At 43.0% G+C, this 18,768-nt stretch overlaps 1 protein-coding gene across 2 annotated transcripts in view; it reads left to right on the top strand.

Annotated features, from left to right (window-relative positions):
* Nucleotides 1–953: 953 nt before the first annotated feature.
* The window catches only part of LOC135250230 (5-hydroxytryptamine receptor 2C-like), a 63,990-nt gene continuing 46,175 nt past the window's right edge, over nucleotides 954–18,768 (top strand). For both annotated transcript variants that reach the window (XM_064326317.1, XM_064326318.1), the window contains exon 1: nucleotides 954–1,449. The gene's annotated coding sequence lies outside the window, so the exon portion shown is untranslated. The remainder of the gene's footprint in view (nucleotides 1,450–18,768) is intronic.

The raw sequence follows: 18,768 nt of genomic DNA, 5'->3' as shown, positions 1-18,768 counted from the left end.
TGAAAGCAATTCTAACAGATGCTACACTAACACATGGGCTGATTACTTATATATTCTGAAATAAACATGCAAATGAAAGCATAAGAAACATAATACTAAAATATATAGTCACACCCAATGTAATACATGATTGGGCGGGGTGAATGGAAGAAGGCAAAATGCTTATTCCACTAATGTGAATAATTCCAGCCTATAATTTAGGTTAAATGATACATTAACACATTTGAAATTCCCATTTAGTCTACTCTTGCTGAGAGAGCACCGTATTAGATTTGTTCAGACTGGCAGTCTGCCCCAACCGTCCACATTAGCAAACCATCTACCTTACAGTTCTGCTCCTATTAAATGACAGTGTAATAACACTGCCACATGTCTTACTTAATATAGTCTAAGCGTTAAGTGTACATTTAATTGAAAAGTTAAAGTTTTTTAGCCGGCTCGGACTTACCCAGCCTATATCCGAATAAAAACTGGGCTATACTGGGGTTAACCTTTCCACGCGAGGGAGTGGGCAAAAGCAAATCTGCGCATTGTTGAATGAAAAAAGCGATGGTAAAGCGTTTTTTAAAATTATTATTATTATAAAAATGCATTTCACTTACGATCAGCTCATATACTGTGTGTCCAGCTATCATTTTTAATTTTTTTCTTCGAAACCCGAAAAATTATGCATGCAAACGCTGCAGTGTTCAGAATTTCCCTTAAGCTATAGTGCCAATGGTCGTAGAAATAATATAGCTAATATACAGGCATTTTCCCATGAATAACATTATAATATACCGCAATTGTTGGGCTAGGTAACCAGTTGTCAGCAGTAACCAGCAAGGCACAGTTTGGGGGGAAAACATTAAATGTCTCTGGAGTAGGGTCAGGGTCCACTTTGAATCTAAGATTTAACAAGCGCTTAACAAAGCGTGCAGTGGTATCTGGCTATCTGTTGACTTTCTCTCGCTGCCGTCAGCAATATTCCTGTGAACCATGCAGCGAAAGATGACTTGAACGAGGATGCCTGCCCACTGGCTGGTCTCCAGACGTCTCTCTGTTTTTTGCGATTTTGTTGCGTGGACAAAAGTAGATAAAACATAAGCAAACTAGACCACGATGGCATTTCTATTATGGAAGGTAAAAAGTGGAGTATTTCACTAGGGTCCTACTCCCGCATTCGTTGAAGATCTGCGCCCATCCGTACTTAACTGCGAATACCGCAACTACGCAGCGCCCTGGATTGTGTGACATGCATGCCGCTAGTGGTTACAGATGCTGTCTAACGGCAAATCAGAGCTACCTCATTCCTGGGTTTGAGTATTGACGGAGCAAAGCGTTCCAGCTAGGAATTTCACGAAAGAGGAATTTAAACGATTGAGGATGAAACAAAGACATAAAAACAACCGTCCAGAGAATGTAACTGAAAGCTGTGTCTGTGGGATCTGAAATAAATTAACTTCAGAGGTATGTAATTGTTAAAAAATATATGCATTTCTTGTGATTAGATTTGCTGGAATGTCTATATGTTCTTTTACACCGCATTGGCTACGTTTCTAACGATATCGTCTTTCATTTTCAGAGATTTTTGTTGTTTAAACGTCCACGTGAGTTTTCTTATTTTAAATAAGATTTGTGAGTTTATTAGGGTACTGCGCCGTTTTGAAAAGTGTGATTTATTTTACTTTTTACCGTTAACGTGTGTTCTGTGTCACCTTATTAATTACCCAGTAGACTACCTAATAAAAAAAGAGAAAAATGGTTATTTGAAAGCATTATCCGGAATATGCTCAGTATATATGCTGTACGTGTTTCGAAAACAAGTGTCTGCTGTTGCGCTTCTACCATGCGTCGGAAGTAAAACGATGAATGGAGATTTAACGTGTCTGTAGAACTCAAAGCATTTGAGTAGACTAATTGCTAGGGTGTTGGCATCTATGGCACAGAGAATAATGGAAGTGCTGTGCTCACCTCTTGCTTCGCGTTTTTTCAATCTCGCTCTCTCTCACTGTCACCTGAAATTACAGATTAAAAACGTTCTACGACCGCAGTGATAATTTAGGCTGTGTTTTTATCGCATAAAGTGATTAAGGGTGAACCGTAGAATTATTTACCCCTTAGCAAACACCAGTAATAACCTCCATGTCAAAACATAATGAACAAATTGAATTTATCATGTGGTGCGTTTGACTGTGATAGGGTAACGTGCTGAGGACATATCAGTAGCACTCTTTCGCTCTCTCATACAACTTTTTCGTTCATATGGTCCACCCCACAAAAGGTATGTGGTATCATTTAAAATTATGTGTCACGTAATGGTGACTTTATTGACAGAACACGCGGACCCTGACGTTTAATAATAGAAGTGACTTAATGAAAAAATGAAGGTCAATTTTGAAAGGTCAAGGTCAAAATTTGCAAGGGACGGTTTGACGAATTTGCCAATGAAGATACGCATTGTTTCAGTGCGTACCAAGTTTCATACCCACAAAATTAAAGCTCAGCCATTGCCGAGACATACTGCAGTCACGCAAATACGAATTTATTATAAATCGTGTTCTGTGCTTTGTGGAGAGATGCATTTAGAATGTGCATCCCAGAGATGATTATCTTACCTACGGATCTCATATTGGTGAAGACACACTTCTTGCTCATTTTCACTCCACAAAATCGTATAGTGTCTAGATCCCCATTCAATTGGAAAAAGGGTTGTCTGGTAAATACCTGAACCTCTGATTATGACATTTTCTAGATCACTTTGCTTTGTTAACATGCTGTGTCCAGAATTGTACATATTTTGTTACCTTTATGCAACCATGAAGTGGACAAACCTCATTTTAGGACAGGTTTGCAGCCTGTGTTGGATTTTACAGTGATGCAAAACAGCAGTGAAGGCAGTCATGACTGCGTCAGCATTGGAATTGACTGGCTTTCAAGTGTTTTCATATGTAAATAAACCATGAAAAGACCTTAAAGCTGACCGCCAGATTCTCTTGCATGTGCTGACCTGAATAATAATTATTACTATCATTGTTGTATCTCGCGTGATGTTATACTCAGTTGTGAACATTTTCTGCCTCATTAACTCTTAACAGTATCATTGCAACGATAATCTTCTTTCATAAATCATGCTGCTGCTTTTGGTCCTGAAATAGTAATATACCAGAAAACCACTGAGGTGGACCAATTGATTAACTGTGAGCCTGTGGATATGAGTGAAAAATTATTTAACCCCTGGAGTCCTATATGAGATGCTGCAACTGGTTTTGGCACACTTAAAAGCCCCAGGTCTAGCCTCCATTTACCTAGTTCAAATCAGTGTGCTTAATTCCTGATGAGTTATGAATATGAACAGCTATGACAAGTGTTCTCTCGTATTGTTTTAAAATATATTTTCTGTTTGTGTGATCAGTGAATCGATTATCTTGTATGAGGAATCAGTATATACAGTATGTACAGTATGTGAACCTCGATGTTAGGGAAAAGTACACTGGCATTTAAATATAAAGAATTCATTTGTTGGTTTATGTAGAAATGATTGCCCTCTTTCTATAAAATGTTTAGGAATGTCTGCTTGTTTCAGTGATTTCATAGTGTGGTGATGTGCTCCTAAAGAAGCCAGCCGGACACAAGGATCCAGCCTTTGACTCTATTTGTGTATTGGAAGATACACTGTCTGGTTTTTATGAACTGGTATAAAGTACTGCAGCCGTGCTCAAATCAATCAACTCGATTGAGCACTAGCTAGATAAAATGAGCACATTAATACTGAAGTAATACTGCTCTTGCACACTGGGAGTTGAGTGCTCCCTGCCAAATCTCTCTCTCTCTCTCTCTCTCTCTCTCTCTCTCTCTCTCTCTCTCTCTTTCTCTCACACACATTTTTAATTCAGTTCAGTTCTATTCAATATGTTTTACTGGCATGACAGATTTGTACAATTGTATTGCCGAAGCTTGTTGGATGTGGAAACAGGGAACATGGCAACATGAAAAAAGTAACAGCAATAATAAATGTGGATAATAAGTAAACAGTAATTCAGTAGCAGATGTGTGTTTGTGTGTGTTTGTATTGTGTGCATGTCAGTAAATTGGTGGGGTGTTGTGGTAGTGTGTGTCTCTCTCTCTCTCTGCACTGCACTCTGTATGGTGGTTACAGCATATTGTGCAGTATTCTCTCCAGGCCTGGGTCAAACAATTATTTGAAATGCACCCGCCAGCTTGAGCCGCCTCCTGCACATACACATAAGACCATGATTCATCAGGAAGAAGAAGCCCATAGTTGGTTTATTAGCAAAACGTCTTCTCCAGAAATTGGACACACCGGAGTCTTAGCCCAGTCTGGCTCATAGTTCCATGTAACCTGCAGGTCTCTGTTGAATAGCTAGGAGGCCGATGTGCTACGGTTACCTGAGGAAACATGGCTGACTTGGTGTCCATCCTACACCCTGCTATCACTATTGTCTGGTCGGAAAAAAAATGAATTTCATTGGTTATTAACCCATTAATGCCCAGATTTTTCCCAGAGATTTCTTTTTAAAGCAACTGTAGTCATTCAAAAAATATTCCCAGATGGAAAAAGAGCGGCAGAGACTTTGGCAACATTAGATGCCTGTGGGCTTAAATGGGTCAAAAGCAACCTTGTTTGTGCTCCTGGAGAGTGGATTGACTTTCCAGTAGACTTGGCTGTGGCGATTTTTGGTCTGTTGTGGAGCTGGTTTGAATATATATCCAATTCATGAAGCCATGTTTGATTTTTTAAAAATGTGTATTGTTTTGCTCATATCTCATGGTATGACAGAAAAGCTTTCTAGGCAGTTCAGGTTTTCTGCCCATTTCCCATGTTACTTATTTGAAAGGAAAAGAGAATGAATTTCTCAGATCCTTTTATTTCTGTTTGACTTGAAGCATGATTGTTTTTCATTTTTTTTATTTTAGGTCTTTTATTTTGTCATGTTAATTGTTATTAATTATTAATTGTGAGTCTATTAAAGTACCGAACTGATTTTTGTTCCTTATTGCCTGGGTGTTTATTGTAGGGCTGGCCTGCACCCTTTTTTGTTATCTTGCCGAAAATTTCCGTAGAAATTTGGCAAGCGGCGCCCTGCGCGGTAGCTATCGGCCGTTCTTCTCAGGCCTGCTGCTTACCTCGCTGTAATTTAATCATCATCGTGTGTGCAGTTTGTAAACCGCGGTAGGCCATACGTGCGCTATCCTCTCACGTAAATATTTGCCAGAGATAGAGAGACGGTGCGCTCGTTGGCTCCCGGGGCTGGATGGCAGGTGTCTTACCTCTTCGTCCGCGGAATGGTGGAAGCGGGGCCCTCCCTGTTTCTCGGGCCTCACCTGGCTCTCTCTCTCTAGAGAGAGAGAGAGAGAGAGCGAGAGAGAGAGAGAGAGAGAGAGAGAGAGGGAGAGAGAGAGAGAGAGAGAGAGAGAGAGAGAGAGAGAGAGAGAGAGAGAGAGAGAGAGAGAGAGAGAGAGAGAGAGAGAGAGAGAGAGAGGCGGGCAGGCAGGTGGGCTTCACCTGCGACGGCTGTTGAGCCGTACCGGCCCGTGTCTCCTCTGGGTTTGGGGAGGCCAGAGCTTCCTCTCTGGCTCTGCCAGTGGAGCTTAGATTAAATCCATGTCTCCGCAGCCGCCAGAACTCCCTGTTTGGCTGTCCGTGGAAGGAGCTGCTCGCCGTGCGCATTTGGAGACATACTGTAGGAGACAGCCCCATGCACATACTGTAGGAAACAGCCCCATGTGTTTATCAAACTTGAACACAGAGGCGTGCGGAATCGACGACGCTTCAAATGTAATCCACTGCGGAACGGATTAACTCCATTAGAAAATTAGATAAGAAAAAGGAAATTCAGGCAGGATTATTCTTTTCCATCTTAAATCCTGCCCCATACTGTACAGTAATTCTCCTTTCCCGTCTAATTCCCATAATCTTCCGTATACTTGCAGGGCAGGTGGTAAATGAATTAGTGCAAATTAGCTTTTGTTGTTTAAAGCTTTTTTGAATGCATGCTTAGAAAAAATATAATGAAAATAGACTAGAACCCTGTTTTAAGATGATAACATAGTGCTTGTCAGTGCATATAATAATTATTATTAGTTAAGAGTTTGAAAAATACATTTGGGTGCTCTGAATTCTCTGACACAATGTAAAACAGTTACATTACACTTCTAATTATATTTGAATTTCCAAGTACTTTTCTTAAGCTTGCTTCTGTCAATTTCAGTAACCGCCAATTAATGATGCTATAAAATAATTTTCTGGGGAAAAAGTAAATATTTGGCTTTAAATTAGTCACTCACCCTTGAGCATGAGGTATTGAATTCTATTGGGTAAAGTGAATGGCCCTTGCTGTTTGTTTTTTTCTTCCTTTTTTTGGAATTATTATTACTTTTAAACAAATAATAGACAAACGTTCACTTCCCCTTTTACCGTTTGCAGGTGTCTGCATTCGTTTTCCTGCAGGACAAGCCCAGCTCGGTTTGATTGGAGCCCTGTGTGCTTTACGAGTGGTGCGTTTTCGGTTTGGTTTCCATGAGCCCGTCATGTGACCTTGTTCTCTCAGCTTGCAGTCAGGTGCTCCATGCCTTGGTCTCGGTCACTGTGTCTGCTGGTCGTTGCTGTGTTTCTGCACTTAGCGGTTAATTTATGATATTGATTGGCTAAAGAGTCCAAACACCTTGCTTTCAAAGACTTGGAAGCTAGAAATTGGCCACTCATTGAAAAGAAATCACAAAAAAACATACAGACACCATAGCCTTCCAGGACTGGAGTCCGATATCACTGGTGTTGCAGCACAGCTGAGGTCTGGGGGGGTTTTTTTGGCCAGATTTCCAATCGCTCTTCATAATTACTGTTTTTATATTGTTAGACAAGGATAACCAAAATTGTATTTCTATTTTTTTAACATGTTATTTTGTATTTAGTGCACGTTTGCTGCCTGTGAATTGTGATCTGTGATGTTTTCTGCGGTGGAAAATTAATTCTGGGAATGATTTGAAGCCACCAATATTTCCCAGGAGGTATAACTGATGTGAAACAGTCATGTGCACTCTTCTTTACAAAGACCTACAAAATGTGAAACATATGGGGGCCTAAAACTTGCAGGGTGCTTATTCTTAGCATGTAACGTCCGTGGTACTTTCAGTGTTCCGTGACAGGGCTAATCCAAATACTCAGTCTGTGAAAATGGGCTTGTGTTCAAGACCAACCGGTCAGACGGTTCCCCGCAAGCCATTTACAGAAATTCTTCTTTTTTTTTCTTCTTCTTTTTTTTTGATGATTCACATGTACTGTGCGCAGTGTTCTGTACATTTGAACAAGGATGGCTATCACTCTTAAACTGTTCATGCGGGTAACAGGTACATACACAAGCAGAGCAGCAAGCTGTATGATGTCATTCAAAGCAGGCATGTTGCATAATGACATAAGTGGAATGATTTATATAGACTTTACAGGGGACTCCAGGGACTAGGCCTCAAGTCATAAATGATTCTGCTTGTCCTTGAGTGTTGCGTATTTGTCCTTTTAAATGCAGTTCTTAACAGTATTGGTTTATTTTGATGCTAATCAGACATCACCATGTTTGCACTGCAGTTACACCGCAAGAGATAAAGAGGTAACCTATTGATGTAATGAAGCAGAGCAAGTTTACAGAGTAAAAAAAGAAAAGTGAATTGGCTGCAGCCTTTGGTTTTCTACATCAAAGAAGATGAAACTGAACGAGAAGAGAAGGGGCTGTTGCAACGCCGTTAATTACATTCAACGTGCGTGTTGGCGCCCTGCAGCTCGGTTAAAACATGTAAGCTCTGCGAAGCACACTTGATCCCTCGCTGAAAGAGCACTGTGTAGAAGCAGAGCTGGCCAATGACGGCGAGGCTCGCGATATGCTTATGTTGAGTGTTAGGAAATTAAATTCAGCAAAGAAATTTTGGAAGAAAAAAGTGAAAGTGACTTAAATGCAGCACCAATTCCTATTTGCCGTTCTGCGCGATGTTTGTTTTCTTATTGGTTTCCGGGGGTAACATTTAAAAAAGTGAAATGCGTTTAGAGTTTTATACCTTTGTGTTGGAATAAATGTTTCAGCGGTTGCTAAATAAATGATCCGTGTCGGAGTCCAGCTGTGCAGTCAGCCCATCAGTCGACTGCAATTTAAATCCAGGTCTCGCAGAGTGCGCGTTTATTTCCGTCTTTATTATTTATTTTGATGTAAGTGAAGTCTCAGAGAGCCGTATCGGTGAGGCGGTCCATCAGGGTGACCCAGGGGGCTCCAGACGGGACGGGCCTGCCAGTGTGAGCCCGCTGACGGTGATTTGAGTCGTCTGGCTGTCCGAAAAAAAAACATGCTGTCCCCGGGGACTGGACGTTCCGCACTGTAACACACACACTCACACGGAGCCGGAGAGTGTCTGAGCAGAGGGGGTCGGCCTTATTCGGGACCCACCCTACCAACACTGACAGCCTATCCCATGTAGGGAGGTCCTATCAGGGGACCCGGAAGGCACTACAGAACCGATATAGCTGGAGAAGAATATCTGGATTAAACATGCTGAGTTGTTTGAAAGACAAGTATCTGAACTGCATATTTGCGTGCATGTGATTTGTATGTAATAATGGCTGCATGCCTCTTTTTTAATGGTTTGTACCTCTGTGCCGCCTGAAAAGAAGCCTACTGTGCCATTTGGATTAGAATTTGTCAGTACTTCTTTGGGAGGTCTTTTTGTGTGTTTTTTGCCCATCTTGTGAGGTCTGTGTACAGGCTATATGTAGGGTATGTACCTCCAAGTGATCAAAATGCAGACACACATGAAGTCCTGGCACCTGGAAGCCACATGCAAGACTGGGAATGATCTTTCCCTCCCTCTCTCTCTCTCTCTTTTTTTTGTATGGAAAGTTTATGTCAGATCCTGTGTCAGAAGTCTGTGCCAGTTTCCTTCCCTCTATTGAATCCAAATAATCATCTGGCCTATCTGAGGAATAATCTTAACAAAACATGTCTTCTGGTAGCCAATCCACCCAAATAATATGTTCTATTTATGTCTAGTTTGAGGGATCCATAAAGTAACAACAGGAACGGGACGGTGAAGGTACCAGTTTATCCAAATAAATGGGTACACCCAGAGATAATCATCAGTACAAAGAGGGGCAGAGGGTAACCGGTTCTTAGTCAGACAGGGGACACACAGATATTTGAGCACATCGCAGCAAGGTAAATGGTGGGGCCACAGGAAGCTTATCAATAACACCGTTTTTCAGATGAGACATCAAACCGAGGTCTGTGAGTCACTGTGCCACTTATTGCAAAGACAATGGGCCCTCCCCTGTGTCCTGGCCCAATCATAAACCTGTCGACTTGGCAACCTAATCATCCCCAGATTTAACGGGCTTAATACCTCGCTTCTCCACATCAGCTGATTTGTGGTGAGCTTCTGGCACTAAATGGCTATCTTGTTTTGCCCAGTAAGCTACATATTTGTGGTGGTTAAAGACAGCTTTCCCTTTATTTCGTTTTAACGGCCTATGAGATCCTGAAATGTGCTTTTATAAAATAAAATCTGTTAAAATTATGATGGTTTTTTTTTCCAATGTGCTTTAAAATTGCGATAAGCAGCCTGGGAAAGTCCTCTCCCTCTGCCTTTCTTTTCCCTGCAATGCCCGAAACAACTCTTCTAATTCCCTCTGTTCCACTGTCTGTCACTGGCTTGACACTAGAGCTAAGAGCTGGCGTCCCATTGAGGGTTCTGGGACAGAAGAACTCGTGCTCATTTGTCATTTTCCTGTCAGTTGTGGATGAGCAACAGTGATCTGCTTCACACACTTTTGTCTTTGAGGTGTGGTACGGGAGAACGAGAGAGAGAGAAAGGGGGGGGGTTAACAGAATGGAAATACTCCCATGAGTTACTGGCTTGCGTTCATGGTTACTTCATCTTAAGTAATTGCTGAACGTGGATTTATTTCGGGTTGGTTAATTTTATTAGTTGGGACTTATTTCTGGACCGGGGAGTGCTTGTTTGGTTGGTGGGTTCAGATTGTGTCATGATGACAGAGAGGCTCAACTGCCTGGACCTTCTTTCACTGGGGCAAGCGAGCATCTCCTGCTCACCCTCTCCCCCCCCCCCCCCAAACCCCCAATCCCCAACCCCCCTCCCCCAGACAGCCCAGCAGAGACTTGGAGCCGCCAGGTCTGATAAAGAGGGAAACAGCAAAAGAAAGGTCACCCCAAGAAGCGTAATAAAGGCAAAAAAACAAAAAAAACAATCCATTGACTGTTATCTGCCGAGTCGAGATGCTCAGTCACCAGAATAATCTACTTTGTGCTCAGAGAAGGCACCGTGGAGCCTTGCCAGCTCTGGTGCACACACTGTCACAAATATAGACCGCATATTACAGTCGCCGGTGACAAGGGGCAAAAAAAAATGGCGCTCCCCATTTGGTCTCTTTGGCCTCCGAGAAAATACTGTCCACAATACTGGAATGGCTGACAGTAAGTCCAGTAATTGGCCAAGTCCCCAGAACTCGGTGTGGAGTTTTGAGACTTGTAAGATAACAGGATAGAAGGGTAAAACAGGATTATTTTTTCATTATTTTTTCATTATTTTTTTATTGGATAGAAACATAATAAACGATGTTAAGTGGTTAAATAGAAACATTGATCTGAAATTTGTAAGTGCGACTTCTGAGATGGTTGGGGGGAAAAAAACAGGTGAATCTGTCTTCCTGAGTGATTGGGGGACGGCTGTTCCACCACCTCGGGGACGAGAGCGGAGACGAGCGGGGGCCGCGAGCAGTGGCTGCTGGGAGCTCAAAGGGACGGGCCGGCCAGCTGGCAGGAGGACGGTGAACGGAGAGGCCCGCTTGGAGTGTATGTGATAATTGTCTGAAGACAGGAAGGGGCAGTGCCAGTCTCCGCTTGGTATGCCAGCGTGAGAGATCTGAACTGAATGTGCGCGGGCACCAGAAGCCAGCGAGAGGGTGCCTGTGTGAATTTTGGCCTTGAGAAGAGCGGGTAGGCAGACGCGTTCTATTCCAGCATTGCAGAGGCCTGATGGTACAGGGTGGTACACTGGCCAGCAGGGTGTTACAGTAGTCCAGGCAATCAAGAGCCCCTTCATATATATATATATATGAGAAATCATCAAAGTGTAACCACCACATTTATTTGCTAGTATATTTTTCTCTGTAATATATAAAAAATGTGTCGCAGGTACTGGTGACTATCTGTGTTCTTGTGAAACCTTGAAGGGTCTGATTACATAAATTGTACACAAACCATCATTGCAGTGGTGTATTTGGACTCCTGATACAGCACACAGCGGGGTATCTGATTTGTAAAGGGTAATAAGTATGTTGAGATATTTTAAATACCTCACATTGAAGTACCCTAGAAAATTCCTGCCTTACCTTGGTGTTGGGTTATTTCTGTCAAACGCTTCGGGCAGGTTAGAGCTCTCTGTTCATCCCAAGATTCCCTTCAAAGGGATAGCCAGAGAATTGCCTTTTGATAACCAGGGAAATGATATTCCTCAATTCAACAGCGACTAAGCCCCCTTTCGATGTGCTGTTGGATGGTCGCTTTTTTTGTGGTTAGTTCACAGCCCGCTCTTTCTGGGGACAGTCGATTTAATCCAGCCTGGAGTCAAAGTCAAAGGGAAATACTTCCCCGCAGCTATTGTCTGTTGTAAACTGCTGATGAAAGACAACATCTCCAAAAATCTGCCTGAAAAAAAAAATGGGTATTGGATCATTTTCTTTTTTTTAATTCCTATTTGAAATTCCCAAATGCAGTGGAAGAATAATGTGCCAATGTGTCTTCCGTTCAAATTCAAATTCTTTACTGGCAGGACATACTGTTACTGTATCATTATTACATTACACAATTGTAGTGCTGCACTTGCAATGTAGAGTAAAACTAAGCCTTTTTGAAATACCTATAGAGAAACCATAGTGATAATATGGTTCCTTTGTAATGGTAACACACACACACACACACACACACACACACATTGTATGTTCTCTGGTTTTTTCCAGTGCCGCTATGACTGGCTTTCAGACAGGCTTTCTCTGTGAGTAATGTTTTTGAAATGGCGGAGTTATCATTTTAAAGACCATCCCTTGTTAGGGAGAATTTTATTACAATGAAGAAAAAAATGTGCCTTTACCTCAGTCTCGCCTGTCTTCTCTTTTTCAGTGCAAGGCACTTTCATCACGAAATCATGAAATGGCTCTGACCCTTTCTTTGTTGTCGAATTTCTTTCTGCTGTTTTGGGGCAAATACAGTGTGCTAAAAGCACACAGATACTGTGTAATCAAGGGATGATGAAGCAGAGTGGAAAAAGTAAGGACAAATCTGTGCGATGCAATGGCGCATTTGTGTGCAGAAGCATATGAAGAACAATCTGTTAATAGACTTGATGGAAAATCTCAATGTAGCTGGCTGAGGTGGAAAGCATCTGGTTCTACACATATGTATCTGGTGCGTACGTACATTTACACACACACACACGTGCGCGCAAACACACGTGCACACGTACATAAACAAACACACAGACACACAAACATAAAAAGACATACACACACACACACAGATACACAAATGCACACAGACACGAACACACATGCACACATCTGCATAGATGCACACATGCACGCAGACACACAGACACCTGCAGATGCACACCACATGCACACATCCTGCACAGACACACACATGCACACACACCTGTGTACCTGCACAGAGATACACATGCACATACCTTCACAGACACACACATGCACACACGTGCATACACACGTGCACACACCTGTGCACCTGCACAGATACACACACACATGCACACACACCTGTGCGCCTGTACACAGATACACGCACGCCTGCACAAACACATGCGTGCACGCACACACGTGCACACGCCTGTGCACCTGCACAGATACTGTACACACACACATGCACACGCCTGCACAGACACAGGGGCGCACACACGAATGTGCTGAACCTCGGTTCAGGGCCAGGGGTGCAGCGCGTTCTCTCGTGCTGTTTTCGAGCGCTGAGCCGGAGCCAGAGTGACAGGCTCCACCCCCGCCGTGGCTCGGAGCCTGCACTCAGAGGAACAAACATTTTCATTATTTAACATTTTTTCCTGCGCACTTTTTCTCTCCTGAATTTGGAAAGCCAGTCCGTGCCCCCGGAGTCCCTGGCATTGCCATCTGCTCACCTGGAGCGGGGCGGCTGAAGCCCTCCTCCGATCCGCTCGCCCGCGAGAACTGTTTCACACCCCGCGGTCCGCGCGCGCGCCAGAACAGCGGCGGCTCCGCGTTAACGCCCATCATAAACTCCTCCGCCGCTCCCTGTGGGGAGCTTTCCGTGCCCGTGGCTAATTTGTTTAGCAGGAGATACAGATCTTGCTTTTTCTTGCTCCCTGTAATGCGATACACGCTGTTAGCGCGGCGGTGCGGATGACAGTTTGAGCGCCCCCCCCCCCCCCGAAATAAAGGATCCCGATAAGCAGGTCCGCCGCGGCGCTGGCGGAGTGACAAGCGTAGCGTTTGACTGACTGGAGACCGGGGGAAAGGACGCGTAGAGACGAAAAGAGCGCTATTGGGCCTGATGGGGCGGCCGCGTGTTTGTCACTGGCTGCTCTCGCGTGACCTCCGGGGAAACGGAGCGGGGGTTCCGCACGGGGCGCACGCAGACAGGTTCGCACGCCAGCCTGGAGGAAGGCACTCGAACCACGGACCGAAACGAATTAGCGTCGCGTATTACTGGGAAGACAGCAAACGGAGCAACGCATAGAGAGAGCTGCCCCCCCCACCCAACCCCCTCAAACCCCCTTCCCCCCACCCCCACTTTCCCAGTCTGGAGGCGTTCACCTTGCGGTTAGCAGATTGCCAAACGTATCTGCAGTCCCCCATGAATGCACCAACTCCGGCACTGCCGCATTTACCGGGCACTTTTAATTTCACACGCTGGTACTGTCATGACCTGACCGGCGAGTTTGTTCTTGAAGGGGTGATCTTGTGTCGCAAGCCCACGGTGCCTGCCAGTACATTGTCACGGAAAAGCTTTGTCATCATCATACCTCGAATTATTAAAGAGGCGTTCCGCAAGATTGATGTGATGATAATAGCTAGCCTAGTGGGCTGAAAGTCAGCAAGTCATTATTCAGGCAAATTTTTAAAAATGAAAAGCTAAACAAAAAAAAAAAAAAAGCTAACAAAGTGCCACTCAATTCAAAACATCCCATGCATGTTAAAGAACTTGGACTGGATATTGAGAAATTTTTATTGAGAGAAAAAAAAAATCAAATCAAAAAGAAAAGTTGAGAAAATGGATCTGAAGTAGGATTAGCTTAAAATTTCAAATCTGTCTTCAAATTACGTTTCGAATTCCAATTCCAAGGTACTATTAAGGAAGGAGATTTATTGTGGAGTGATGACACATGTGCCCTTTAACCTGAAACCACCACTAGGTTGATGAGTCCTGACAGTGATGTGGGGTGGGGGAGGGGGTGGGGCAGTGATCTGTGAATATCGCTGCACTAAGACATGCTCAAATCCTCTTTACCAGATGACCAGACATCATGATAAATAGTCAGTCTAATGGTTCCACTTGAGCTTTAGAAAACGGCACAAATTTTCTCTGCTATCGAAAGCATTATGTGGTTCTTTTCCCTCAGGTAGCACAGGCAGAGCAGCTGTCAAAAGCAGGATCTTTTAGAATGCGCTTGGTCAGCTCAGCATCTTCAGTCTTCAGTGCAGTTCCATGAATACTTTGCAAAGGCCAGTTCATAACCAATTCATTACGGCTGATTCATTCAATGGCCTGCTTGCTGGCCTCCTCTCTCCCAGATACACTTGTAGTGCTAGAGAGACTAAACATATTCCATTTGTGACTGTCCAGGAAATTAGTTAAAATCAAGTTTGATAAATAAGAGCTGGTAGGCCTGTTCAGAACATGATAAAAATCTATGTTTCATGCCGAAGCTCAGGGCTGTATCCTCTCTTGGTTGATTTCTCTGTCAGAAAGTGTCTAAATCTTTGGGCTATTTGGACATTTCGAGTGGATGCAGTGAAAAGCAATGCAGTGCTCTGGTGGCCATTTTCTTTTTGCTAAAACGTATAGACCGCAGTGGCTCCTTGTTTTCCTGTAAACAGACAGGAATCCCCACGGTGCCTGGCCTCACCTCCTCGCGGGCCCACCTCATATTTTTAGCTATTGAATCACATCGCTTTTCTCGGGTTCGCCTCTTCCCCGCTGGGCCAGGGACTTGCATTACCCAGGGGTTGAGCTTGCAGACTGAAAGCAAACATTTCCCAGAGGGATCTGCCTGTTTTAAGTAAACGATTAAACACCCTGCCTGCACATGGGTGGTGCTGTCTCAAGGGAAAAAAAGGCTCTTTGTCTTTCATCTACTTTCATACCTGCCCAGGTTTTTGGAGAATACAGTCAGCTGGCTGTTAAGCAGTCCCCAGGTACAATATCGTCTGCCGTTTTGACCATCGTAATAGAGGGGATGCAGTCTTGTTCGGTTTGAGAATCGATCCGTATATGTTGAAAATGCCTGGGTTAATTGGTTCTGTTTGTGGGTATGGATGAGCCTCCTTATGAGTTTGGCCTTGAAATGGATGCAACAGTTTGATTTACTCTGTTTCTTTTTATTTTTGTTCCACATACAATGGCATGCAGTAAAATGTCCACTGTTAATTCACCTCTAACAAAGCACATACTGTATGAGTCCAATGGGGATCAAATGTACTCTATAAGAGTTAATTTATCACTTTACTGTGCCGTATATTATATTATGTATAATCTGGCATGTTATGGCATTTGGTGTATATTGCACATGACTATCTAGTCATCAGATTGACTAATTGCATTTTTTAACCTAATGATGTACGTTGTTTGTCTAAGTGGATTCATTTAATGGTATACCTGTATTTCAACACGCAGAAGGCCATGTAATGGCTTGGCAACTCCATGATTAATACATGTTCCCTTGACAGGCTTTTTCTCTCTCTGTGATTAACTATTCAGCCTAAAAGAACAGATGTGACTGCCTAATGAATAGTTTATTTGTCTCTCCAGCTCCCTGTCTTGAGTGTCCCAGAGCTTTGACTCAAGTTGCCTTGGAGCATCTCCTTCTTCCTCCACAGTCTAGTCACAGGAGGGTTACGGATTTAAAATCAAGACACTCAGAAAGTTTTCCCCATGGGCCAGTCAGGTCCTACCCCTGCCAGAATTTGGTAGGAGTTTAAAAATTATCCTGACAAAGAATGTGAAAATTTAGCCACTTTTTTCAGCAGTGTAGTCTTACATATTGCTGCAGACGTTTCTCAAAGCCGCAGTCGGAGCCTTTGTTTTGGAAGCTTTAGGAAACATCTGACGGGGGAATTTGGCTGGATAATTTATTTTCAGTTATAAAATGAATAGACTTTACCACTTTAAATCCCATTCCAACTTTGTCTTAACATTATTATGCATTATGTTATTCCACATTATTAATTAAATGTTTCAACAGTGTTATGAGACTCCAGTGGTAGCTGGTGTAGCCTTAATCTGTGAGGGGGATGATAGAAGGGGAAAAAAAGAAGTTATTCAGACTAAAACTGGCACAGTGAAAGGCTGCTGAAATGATCCCAGCATTGTCTTTTAAAAAGAATCGCTTGGCGCACAAGTGACCTCCAATTTAGATTCCAATATATATACTCTGCTGAGCAGAGCTCCAAAATGAGTGCACTGTAATGCTTTATGGTGACTGCTCATAGCCTGGTAGGGTACCTTCTGTTGGTTTGTTGCAATGCCAGACCTATTGTATTGACAAGGGAAGATGGAGGGTAAAGATATTGCTGATTAATATTCTGAATATGGCCCTCGTGAGAGGAATTATACAGATGCCTGCCATGTCTTTTTGCCCTGTGAGTGCCAGGCTTTTGGTTTGACAGTTACAGTGCTTATCTTTGGAAAACGAGGACTTCCCCGCCCCCGCAGAGCAAGTTACATTCACATATCCGCTACCCTTAAAGACCCACCAGTGTGAAAATTGTGTCCGTCGTGTAGGTAGCAGGAAACCCGCGAAGCACAAGCCATGTACAGCCCACTGTGAACTTTTGCCAAATGTTTTTCAGTTATTTTATTTATTTTTTTGTTTAGCTCCTGAAATATCGGAAGGCACTTCAAACGAAAAGCCGCAAAAAAAAGATGACATGACTGTGTCCTGCTGGGCGGCAGCCACCCACTGAATGGGTTGGGTGATCCCACTCAAGAGGAGAAGTGCCTGCATTTACATGCAATACGACTGCCCACATGGGTTGTGTGTCAGCTCTCGATTGCTGTTCATGATGCATACGCATCACCGCGCTCCTTTGAATACAAACACGGGCGGAAGTGGCCAATCCGTGCCCACGCCATCTGTTTCAGTTTTTTTTTTAAAGAAAAGGCTAAACAAACCAGGCAGAACTTCTGCTGGAGTGGGTCTTTAACCCCATGACCGGATTCAAAAGGAGAGAGGGGCCCGTGTCAAAACACCGGAGGAATTCAGATCATCTCCGATTCATCTTGATGAACAACGGTTCTCGTCTCTAGTCCTGTGATGTCTGTGCATTTTACAAATCTTTCATTTTGTGCAGTAAGTGGAAAGGAGTACATCTTCTTTGGTTTAATAATGCACGAGCAGTGAACCGTGGTGTGACTTGCAGCTGAACACCACTCCCCTTGCACTGTTCCCTCACTGACGCAGTATCTTTATTGACTTAGAGACAGAATCCTCTCTAGTTTGTTTTGAACTCGCAGTCTATCTGGTGTATATTCTGCAGAGCACCTTTTCTGGTCAAGAGGTTTCAGTTTCTCTGGAATCAACACAGATGCATCTGTGACATTTCAACTTACTCTTGGTTTTGTTTTTTGTTTTTGAGGGACCAGGAGGCAAGGTAATCTAACAGCTGTCACCTACAGACAGGTGTGAGAGGGTGCTGTTTGTTATTTTCTGACAGGAAGTGATATGAGGCCACTCTGTGGACTAATTGTTCTTGCCATGAAACACCTGGATAAAAGTTTACCAAGGACAAAAAGAATTCACAGTCCAGCCATGGTCTGTAAATATGGTGTGTAAATATCGCCAAATGTAATTTTTTTTTTTTTTTTTTTCAATTCTTGCATGAACTTGAGAGTCCCTAAAGACTGGTTCAAAGATAATTCAGCTTATAAAATCTTTGCCAGTACTTCACAACCTGACACTGGCACTAGCTTTTCAAGTTGGATTCAGTGAACAACTGCAATTTGTTTCCCAGACAGTTTCTGGTTTTGGGTAATTGTTGAACTCGCCAAATTGTATTAATAGAGAAAAAAGCAACACCTCCATTTGTCAAAGTTAAGGACACATGTTGAATCCCGCGCTTTCTATGGTGTTCAAAAACTGTGGAGAGAACTTATCTTGTGAAACTGAAAACATGGCTTGATTTATATTTTCCTTTTGAGTTAGTCTATGGCCATATAGACAAGAGAGTGAGACTGACTTACAAATATACTGCATACTTTGGATATCAAGGAGTTGAATTTTTATCCCTCAAAGGTTAACTCATTAACTTATTAAAATCTTTCTGTTATTCTTAGATTTCAAATATGAAATCAGAATTTGAACTAATTAAACCTAGTACTGAGCTGTCTCTTTTCATCAGAAATACTATTTTATAGAGTTATGGTTTGAAAATGCCAAATCGCTAGACTATTCGTTTTTAATTATAACTCGGCAGCGAAGAGCATTAAGGTGTTAGATGGAGAGGAGATTGTC

Source organism: Anguilla rostrata, chromosome 3, assembly GCF_018555375.3.
Source record: "Anguilla rostrata isolate EN2019 chromosome 3, ASM1855537v3, whole genome shotgun sequence".
Classification (NCBI taxonomy): Eukaryota; Metazoa; Chordata; class Actinopteri; order Anguilliformes; family Anguillidae; genus Anguilla; species Anguilla rostrata.
Note: the sequence above shows the minus strand (reverse complement) of the source record. Positions and strands in the feature narration are given on the sequence as shown.